We start from the raw sequence: 10948 nt of genomic DNA, 5'->3' as shown, positions 1-10948 counted from the left end.
GGGTGTTTGGAGAAAAACTCTTTCTCTCCCTCTAACCTGGAGAATAGGGCAGGAGTTGCTGGTGGCTTCCCAGTAGAATGTGGTGGAATTAATGTTCCAACTTCTCAGTCCTTCCATCAAAGACCTGCTTGAGGTTTGTCATCCCCAGGAAACATCCAATGGGACTTTCCTTCCCACGGTGTTTGAAGGTTTGACTCAGAGTGTGCTCCACCTCCTCAAGCCACAGCTCTTTGCAAGTTGTCCATAATGCAGTCCCCATCTTCTCAGGCCACAGCTACACCCTTGATGATCTAGCATCGGTGTGGAAAGCGTACATGGTCTTTCTTCATCCAACTGTGTCCATCTAAGTGGGTGAAGAAGCACGTGTAGTAGCCAGAAGCAGAAGAGGCTTCAGTACTGCTCCTCTGGGCAGAGCAGCAGGGGTGATTTTGAAGTATAGAGCTTTGATTCCTGAGAAGCTGGGCCAGATGGAAAATTTATATTTCCTTTCTGAGCCTAAAGCACAAAAGGAAATCCAGTTCAGTGCCCCACCCAAGTCTTAACTTCTGTTCTCCCAACTCCTGCCTCCTAAAGCCAGGCCTAACCCTGGAAGTGGGACAGTCCCTCCTCTGCCTCACAGTGTAAGAGTTTGTGACAAGGATCTGAGATCTTCTCTGCTCAAGAGACTCTGCACTCCGGAACATCCCAACAAGAGGTGTTTACCTGACATCATTCCCTTCTATTGGAAAAGATTCTGGATGGCTCCCGGCAGCCCATTAGGAAATGTGGTAGGAAGGAGCAGAAGACAAGGGAAGGGAGCTCGGAGCCAGTCTCACACTAGTCATTCCTGTCTGATCCCGGGTCCCAAAATTGAGAGCCTGAGGGTCCCAGTGAGAGATGTTCTCATCCATTTCATGCTGGGACACAAATAGTTCAGACCAGGAGATGGAACTAGCAAAAGGAATTAATGGAATTTGGCTGCTGGGTGAATCTTTTCACCCCCACTTAAACTATCTACCTGGTGGCAGAATTAGTAAGGTCTCAGTCTGACTCGGGTTAGATTCTCTCTCCAAGAGTCATTTCGAATATTCTGGGAGATCACTGATTTTCAGCCAATAGGTTGGACTGCTACCAGCCCTGGCAGGAGTAGGGGTGGAGCTGAGCTCTAATAGGGGCTGAGCTGGGGAAGGTTTTATTTGCCTCTTGTCCTTGAGATTGAGCAGCAATAATCACCATTTGCTGACGCCCTACTGAAAGTTCACCTCCTCCAGTAGGCCTTCGCAGACTGAGCCTCCCTTTTCCTTTGCTCATCCTTCCCTCCTCAATCAGCCTAATCCCTCCCTTTGCTCTACCCCTCTCACCCCAAAGCACTTGTGTATATATGTACATATTTATTATTCTCCTTATTTTATTAATGAAGTGTATATACAATTCTATTAATTTGTATTGATGCTATTGATGCCTATCCACTTGCTTTGCTTTGTTTTGTTGTCTATCTGCTCCCTTCTAGACTGTGAGCCTAGACTGTGTGTTGGGTAGGGATTATTTCATTCATTCATTCATTCAATCGTATTTATTGAGTGCTTATTGTGTGCAGAGCACTGTACTAAGCGCTTGGGAAGTACAAGTTGGCAACATATACAGACGGTCCCTACCCAACAGCGGGCTCACAGTCTAGAAGGGGGAGACAGAGAACATAACAAAACATATTAACAAAATAAAATGAATAGAATAAATATGTACAAATAAAATAAATAAATAAATACGTACAAACATATATACATATATACAGGTGTTGTGGGGAGAGGACGGAGGTAAGGCAGGGAGGATGGAGATGGGAAGGAGGGGGAGAGGAAGGAGGGGGCTCAGGCTGGGAAGGTCTCCTGGAAGAGGTGAGTTCTCAGTAGGGCTTTGAAGGAAGGAAGAGAGCTAGCTTGGCGGATGTGCGGAGGGAGGGCATTCCAGGACAGGGGGATGACGTGGGCCGGGAGACGATGGCTGGACAGGCAAGAACGAGGCACAGTGAGGAGATTAGCTGCAGAGGAACGGAGGGTGCAGGCTGGGCTGTAGAAGGAGAGAAGGGATGAGAGTTAGGAAGGGGCGAGGTGATGGAGAGCTTTGAAGCCGAGGGTGAGGAGTTTTTCCCTGATGTGTAGGTTGATTGGTAGCCACTCGAGATTTTTGAGGAGGGGAGTAACATGCCCAGAACGTTTCTGGACAAAGACGATCCGGGCAGTGGCGTGAAGTATGGATTGAAGTGGGGAGAGACAAGAGGATGGGAGATCAGAGAGGAGGCTGATGCAGTTTAGAACAGTGTTAACAAATAGCATTATTATTATTATTTTTATTCCTTGCCAAATTGTACTTTCCAAACTCTTAGTTCAGTGCTCTGCACACAGTAAGAGCTCAATAAATATAATTGAATTTTTTCTCTTCAAACTACGTGTGAGGCAAAAAAGAAACTTAGTCTTGGTGCATTTGGTCCTGTGCATAATCTCTGGTGATTTTAGTCTTAAAGTTGGTTTCTCAGTTTTCCCCAAGCAGGGTACTCAGCCTGCACAGGCCATAATCCCATGATCTGGTAATTTAATCTCTTGTTTGATTGACTGTCTTAAACTATCAAAGGTTGTTAACATTACCTCACCAATTTCTCCTCTAGTACTCTCTTTTGTAATCTTTCCATTTGTGATATTGATGAAATCCTAATTTTGATTTCACTAGGCTCGGGACTTTATCATGGCACATGAGGCCAATATAGCACTATCCACTGTGTCCGGGCAGGGATTGTCTCACTTTATTGCTTAATTGTACTTTCGGGGGGTTAGTACAGTGCTCTGCACACAGTAAGTGCTCAGTAAATACGACTGAATGAATGAATAAGTGAATGAAGAGTTTGTGATACCATATCTGCCTCAGGGGATGTTGAATCTAGAGTGGTCACTAACCTTAGCCCCACATCACTGAATATCACTTAAATTGACCTAAATGTGAAACAAAGAGGGAAAACCTTCCTCAGCTGCAGTAAAAAGTAAGAGCCTGGTTAGGACAGTATCTAGGTTTCTGTTGGAGGTGCAACCGATGTGAAATCACAGAAGAGGAAGGAAAACACTTAATCTGCTAGCATGAGTTACCTGGCAAAGATGTTTTTCCCCAAGACAAAATCTTCAATTTTCCAGAGATTTTCCTCAAGGCAGTAATTTCATTATGAGCAAGGAATTTGTCTACCAACTCTATTATATTGAGCTGTTTCAAACACTTAATGCTGTGCTCTCCTCACACTCACCTAGTATTTACTGAGCACTTACTGGTGCAGAGCAGTGTATTAAGCGCTTTCCTGCCCACAGTGAGCTTACAGTCTGGAGGGGATCAATATCACTGATTGACTGACTGATTACCATCAATGGATAACTTTCAGCCTTTCGCCCGTCAAGGAGTGAAAAAAACGCACAACTGCTGTCCTCGAGAAATACCAGAAGATCCAGTTTAGAGCTGGGCTGATGATTTTATGCCTGAGGTGTGGGATCAGTGAGCCACCCTCCACCCCTCACAGGCCAGGCAGTCACCCTTTGTAGATGGAGGAGGCCACATCAGATCTCCAACCTTCCCTAAGGAAGGGAGAGATAAACTGAAACCCTCATCTTGAATCATCCAATGGCCCAGCCCTAAGCAAAGAGAAATTTGAACCCCCACAAATATCAAGCTGATCCCTGCTGATCCCCAAGCTAAGGGGATTATAGAGGATAGGGATGATGGGAAAAGCTCCCCAGTGCTTCAAATTTTAAAGTCACACACTTTTTAAAGATTCATTTATTTCTGAGAGTGGCAAAGGAGAGGGATACAAGGGATAATAAAACTAAATATAGTTGTTCCAGAGATGGGTGCAGTGTTGACTAAGCCTATGTATGTACCCATCTTTGTATGGAGGTCTGATAAGGGCACCATCTTGGCTGTCCCAAGCATCAGCTGTCCTGGGAGCATCAGAGACATGAGGCTGTTTCAGCTGAGTGCCACCCCAACGTGATCACTTTCCTTTTCATCTGAAGCTGACTCGAGGCAGAGGACCTATCCACTGTGGGAGATCTCTGAACCAGGTGGGGAGGGAGTGGATCTCCCTGAAGTCCTCTGGTGGGAACCAGCAGCATATCACAGCCTGCAATATGAGCCCACTGTTGGGTAGGGACCGTCTCTATATGTTGCCAAATTGTACTTCCCCAGAGCTTAGTACAGTGCTCTGCACACAGTAAGCACTCAATAAATACGATTGAATGAATGAATGAATGAATAACCAGTGAGACTGGATATGTTTTTCACAGACACTTTCTACTGAGAATGTGACATCATCAATTCCATCTCTGTACACATCTGGAGGAGTGACTTAAAATGCCTGTGATTACCTGATAGTCCGTAGACCCTTGCCCAGACAGAAAAAATCTGTCTGGGCATGATAGGGTGGGAAGTGAGGTAGGGTTTGTATAGGGGAGAAACTAAAGGCAGTGAGCAAACAGCAGGGGTACAGGCACCTCCTAGTCTCCATCCCTGCCTCAGCCCCCAATCCCTTCTTTCCAGAAGCCTGAGCTTCCACAGTGCATAGTGCACAGACACACCATCATGTGAGACAAATGAGAAAAACTACCCAGAGAAAAAGATACAGGCACACTCCAAGATAACTGTGAGAAGAAAACTCTGATCCACAAGGTAAAATTCACACACCATAAACACAGTCAGTAGGGATTTTCCAAGCAGTTGCATGGCTGACTGTCCTGGATCCCTACCACAGACTGATTGGAAGGACTTGGAGACCAAGGAATAATAATAATGATAATAGTAATGATAATGGTATTTGTTAAGCATTACTTTGTGCCAAGCACTGGGGGAGAAACAAGGCAATCAGGTTGTCCCACTTGGGGATCAAAGTGTTAATCCCCATTTTACAGATGAGGTAACTGAGGCCTAGGAAGTTATGTGGCTTGCCCTAGGTCACACAGCAGACACTTGGTGGAGTCGGGATTAGAACCCTCGTCCTCTGATTCTCAGGCCCATGCTCATTCCATTAAGCCAAGCTGTCTACACTCCTTACCCAGGATATCCCAAGACTGAAGCAAGTGGGAAACATGTGAAATAGCCCCCACCAGACACTGTGGTCCTATGTAGTAGGTCTAAGGGAAATCCGGCTCCTAGTCCAAACTCCTGAAATGAACTCTACTGTCCTGTCTCAGACTTTGGGGATGGGGCTGGGATTGAAGCTGTGGCCAATCACAGAAGGGGCTGGAGACATGGGATTGGCCAATGGATCAATCCTGTCTTATATGGTTAGGGGTGCCAAAAGCCACTTCGAATGGGGATCTCCATTTGAACATCTCAAGTAAGGAGAATGAACCATTGGAGTGTGCATCTCCCTGGGCCAGACCTCAGCTCGTCCACCTGATTAAGATACAAATGTTGGACATGAAAGTGCAGAATGGTGCTTCCTACTTTGGAGGTAGGGGATAAGGCTGAATCCCAACTTCAGTCTTCGTGGGAATGCAAATCACTAGTTCACCCCAGGTTCGTTCCACTCTGGTATCACCTATTTGCTTTTATGTACATCCTGACACATAATCTGGTCTCCCAGCATCTCAACCTTCCCCTTTTGATGTTTGGGTTCGTTTTCTGGATTTTTTGAAGATTATTCCATCAATAGCAAGTGCTATTGAAGTGGGGAACTTCTGCGTGGGGCGACCGCGATTCAACATCATAAAGTCCAAGGACAGTTTCCTAGTATTTCATTGCCAGCCTCATAAGCGCTTAGTACAGTGTTGTGCACACAGTAAGTGCTCAATAAATACAATTGAATGAATTTAGCCAAGCTTTTCTTTATCCCAGGTCTGCAATATTAGAGTCAGAGTCACGAGGGTACAGGATCATCATACACACACACACACACACACACACACACACACACACACACACACACACACACACACACAAACATAGTTTCCGTCCCTTTCTCGTGCTTTCTCTCATTTTCTCACTCTCTCCACTCATTCAATAATATTTATTAAGTGTTTACTGTGTGCAAAGGACTGTGCTAAGTGCAAGTGCTTGGGAGAGTAAAATATAACAGAGTTGGTATACACTTTCCCTACTCAAAAGGAGCTTAATGTCCACTTACCTGGTATTGGCTGGGCTTCGATGTCTATGGTTTGATTCTTTGCACACCATCAGCAGCCTGTGGGTAGGATACCAGACATTCTTCTTTCTGGGCCCCTGCCATCAGCATCAAGAGCAGGGTTCTGCATACAGGAAAGATGTGAGATACTATACAGACTGATTAACCCACTGACCTCTCCGTACTCACCCATGCAGGTGAATGAGCAGGCTGGTCTCGTGTCCTGACAAAAGCATCAGTTTGTGATATCACAGGGAAGGGAATGTTGAGGAAAAGAGAACCAAAAGGAGGGAATTCCCGCTACTGCCTCCCTCTATGCAGCTGAGTCTCTCACTCTTCAGAGAGCCTCCTCCTCCATGCACACTACTAGGATTTGAGCAGGAATCCATGGGATTTCCAGCCATCGTTGTGAAAGAGGGATTTGACAAAGTGCAAAAAGTCATGACAACCCAGACCGAGACACAAATAGACAGACGAAAGCTCAGAGACACCAAGACTTTGAGAGCTAGACCAAATCGTCTCGGATGAGTAGAACTCAGGTCCTTGAAGGGACTGATGTTGCCCAAGCCCCTTCTGCCAAGGTGCTGAGTTGTACAGGTTTTAACTAGATCTGGACTTGTCCATAAGAACAGAAGGAGTTACTGAGATGAAAATCTCTCTCTGTCTCTCTCACCCTCTCTTCTCCAATCATCTCACTCTCTGCACTGGATTCTGGCAGATGATGAGTGGGAAGCATTTAAGAAATGCCCTGAGAAGGAAGGAGTGAAAGGGCTCATAAGTGTATCCCCCGAGAGAGTCTCGGAGCAGTGAATTACAAGATTAAGTCTAGAACTTGGAAATGCATAATACTGTGGGGTGTGTAGACATGATCTCTTGCCCCAAAGGAACTTATAGTCTACAAACCAGATTCAATGGCAGCAGTCTCTAAGGCTAAATGCAGCTGCAAAGCCCCATGTCAATGCTGAAATGTCTGAGAAGGAGTCAGAACGTAGGGAGAGGCTGCTTGGAGTGAGGCCAGATTGGAGTTGGACTATGTCCTTTTCTGAGATATTATCCAACTGAATGAAAGCACCTAGATGGCCAAGGAAAATCTTTGGAACGCTTCAGAGATTTGCATGTCATTTCTATTCAGGTGCCATTCCAATGTTCTGTACATCGTTTCAATTTTCGTATATGTGCTGTCTGAAAGGGAACAAATCAGAGAGCATTGTCTACTCACTCAGTGGTACTTTCTCACTCTATGCACTCAGCAGGCCCCCAGGAAATGCCACTGACTGATTGATTTACTAAGGAGCCCTGGTGTCAGAGGTGATGGGTTCAAATCCCAGCTCTGCCAGTTGTCAGCTGTGTGACTTTGGGCAAGTCACTTAACTTCTCTGTGCCTCGGTTACCTCATCTGGAAAATGGAGATTAAGACTGTGAGCCCCCATCAGACAACCTGATCACCTTGTAACTTCCCCAGCGCTCAGAACAGTGCTTGCCACACAGTAAGCGTTTAATAAATGCCATCATCCTCCTCCTCCTCATCATCATCATCATCATCATCATCATCAACAACTCCTTTCCAGAAGTCAAGGACACCAGGGATCTGGTGCAACTGTGGCAGGGCAATTCCCTTAAATCAGTGTTCTAGGCTAATTGCGATGATGAAGATCAAGTCCAGTAAGGTTCTTCTGAAATCCACTGCCACCCACTTTCTCCTTTCTTCTCCCCCACTGAACTAACTACAGCTAATTGCAGCCCCCAAAACGCAGCTCATGCGAGTGCTTAAGTGTTTAGGGAGGATTCAGGACTATTGGGACAGGCTGCTTTGGAGTGAGGTCAGACTGGAGTTGGAATCTGTTTCTTTCAGAGACTTTGCCCTACAGAATGAAAACACCTAGTGGGATGAGATGAAAAATACGGGAAACGTCATTTATTGGGGCATCGTCCTTGAGCAGGGCCAGTGCTAACCTTCTGTCTTGTCTTGTCTGGTGCTGTTGAGTCCTCTCCAACCCGAAGGCACTCCATGGTCACATCTCTCCCAGAACATCCCACTCTACAACTGCAATCATTCTAATAGTGTATCCATAGAGTTTCTTGGTAAAAATACGGAAGTCGTTTACCATTGCCTTCTTCTTCAATCTTCCCTGTATTATTCCAATTTTAGTATATATGTTGCTGAAACAAGCCCATGTCTCATTTTCCAAACCCAGATATATAAAGTCAGTTGATTAATTAATCAGCTATTAATCAGCTATTAATATTATAGTAATTGGTTTAAAATAAGTTCCCTACACTTTCTTGCATTTCCTGGGGGTGGGGAGGCTTCCATAAGTATCTCCCTCTTTGAGAATCTCAAGGCACATAGAGTAAAGAGATTCAAAATTTCATCTAGTGCATGAAGGTGCAGGGGCTGCTGAAAGGTCCAGTTCGAGGCAATAATTAACCCCCATATTCAATCTAACACTAATCCTGTAGGGCTCACCTTCACAACATAGCTAAAATCTGCCCTATCCTCTCCATTCAAACTGCCACCATGTGGAAAGATGGTGGCCGCCTCCTGGCTCAGCGGAGTGGCGTTTGGGGTCTCGTTATCAGCTTTGACTTTCTCCCTGAGCTTCTGTGGGTCCAACATCATCCAGTATTTCTTCTGTGACGTCCCCTCCCTGCTGAAGATCTCCTGTTCCGAGGACCGATGTCAGTGTCACCGGTGGGGTAGCTTTAGGTGTCATCTGCTTCGACTTCATCATCATCTACTACGTGCACATCTTCCATACTGTGATTGGGGTGCGGGCCTCCGAAGGCCGTGCCAAGGCCTTGTCCACCTGCCTGCCCCATCTCGCCGTCTTCACCATCTTTGTCTTGACTGGATCCATTGCCTACCTCAAGCCCGTGCAAGATTCGCCCTAGACCCTGGACCTGCTGGTGTCCGTGTTCTACAACATGGTGTCCCCAACCCTAAACCCCCTCATCTACAGCCTGAAGAACCGGGACATGAAGGCCGCCCTGGGGAGAGTCCTAAAGGGGAGATTCCTCCTCCCTCGTCTAAAGGAAAAAATGTCTGTTTCCTTTTACTGACTATTCCATTCCTCATCAAGGTTCTGACCGTGAGGGCATCCATATAAAGAGCTGTCCGAGATAAAGTCCAGCATCTGAGGATTTGTCAATACCTGGGACCGAGGTTGATAGGACATATGACTGTAAGCCCGGTGTGGGTTATTCTAAATGGTACTTTCCAAGAGCTTAGTACAATGCTCTGCAGAGGGTAAGCACTCAATAAATTTGAATGAATGAATGACAAGTGATTGTTTGGGCGGCATCATGGTTTAGGGGAATGGGCATATGGCAGGGAGTCATGAGGTTTGAAAGATCGGCCAGGTTCTGCCACCGGCCTGCTGTATGACTTTGTTCCAGCCTCATAACCTCTTTGGGTCTCTCTGTAAAATCGAGATTCAATATGTGCTCTCTCTTTCTCTTACAATCTGAGCCCCTGTGGGTCAGGAAACGTGTCTGATCTGATTAGTTTGTTTCTACTCCATCACTTGGCAGTCTCTTGTAAGTAAATGCTTAATACATTCGATAATGATAATGTTGAAACTGCTACGGATAATAACAATAATTCTATGAATTTTAAGATCACTCTTGGTGGTTATGAAAATCAGAAAATCAGAGGGTGACAGAGAGAAAGGACGCACTCACAGAAACTGTCCCTCACATTTGACTTCCTGTTTACTTATTTTGATGCCTGTCTCTCCCTTCTCGACTGTTAGCCCATTGTGGGAAGGGATTATCTCTGCCTGTTGCTGAATTGTACTTTCCAAGTGCTTAGTACAGTGCTCTGCACACAATAAGTGCCCAATAAGTACGATTGAATGAATGAATGAATGAATTTGACTGATCAAATCCTTGTCTCTAATCCATTCGTTCATCCATCCATCCAACCGTCTGACCATCCATCCGTCCGTCCTTTCATCCATCCATCCATAATAATAATCATAATAGTGGTATTTGTTAAGTGCTTATTATGTGCCAGGCATTGTACTAAGTGCTGGGGCTGATACAAGCTAATCAGGTTTTACACAGTCCCTATCCCGGATGGTGCTCACGGTCTCAATTCCCACTTTACAGATGAGATAACAGAGACACAGTGAAATGAAGTGCCTTGCCTAATGTCACACAACAGACAATCCATCCGTCCATCCATCTATCCATCCATCTACCCACCACCCATCCATCAATCCATCCATCCAACAACCCATCCATGGATCCATCTTTCAATCAATCCATCCATCAGTCATTCAGTGATATTTGTTGAATGCAACCTGGGTATAAAGTATTGTAGTGCACCCTTCAGAGAGATCAAAATAAATTAAACACCTTCCCTGCTTTCCAAGAGCTTAAAATCTAACAGGGGAGATAGGCACAGAATTAATTAATGAGAGGACAAATAAAAGAATGGAAAGAATGGTAAATAGATGACTATATGCTTTAAAAGTACACTTTATAGAAGCCACTATGTACAAAACTATAATGGTGGGTGTGAGTGCAAAAATAGAGAAGCGGTCTAAGATGCCGATTGCTAGTTGGGAGAAGATTAATTTCAGAGAAGAAAAGTGAATCGTGCGAGGCAACCTGGAAGTGGTGGTATGATAGAAGGGCTTTGAAAATGGGGAAAACTGTGCTCAGATGGACAGGAACTGGGGAGGAGGAAATATGGGCTGACAGATAATATCTCCATTTTCCATTACTGAGATATTTTGAAAGAGGACAGAGCCATTCAGAGGAGAGAATGCACTAACCCCCTCACTCCAGTTTGGTACAGTGTCTCACCTCTGAGAT

General features: G+C 45.3%; 1 pseudogene; it reads right to left on the bottom strand.

Annotated features, from left to right (window-relative positions):
* Positions 1–8022: 8022 nt before the first annotated feature.
* Positions 8023–8296, bottom strand: LOC119921490 (annotated as a pseudogene).
* Between the last annotated feature and the right edge of the window lie 2652 nt (positions 8297–10948).

Source organism: Tachyglossus aculeatus, assembly GCF_015852505.1.
Source record: "Tachyglossus aculeatus isolate mTacAcu1 chromosome 12 unlocalized genomic scaffold, mTacAcu1.pri SUPER_6_unloc_2, whole genome shotgun sequence".
NCBI lineage: Eukaryota > Metazoa > Chordata > Mammalia > Monotremata > Tachyglossidae > Tachyglossus > Tachyglossus aculeatus.
Note: the sequence above shows the minus strand (reverse complement) of the source record. Positions and strands in the feature narration are given on the sequence as shown.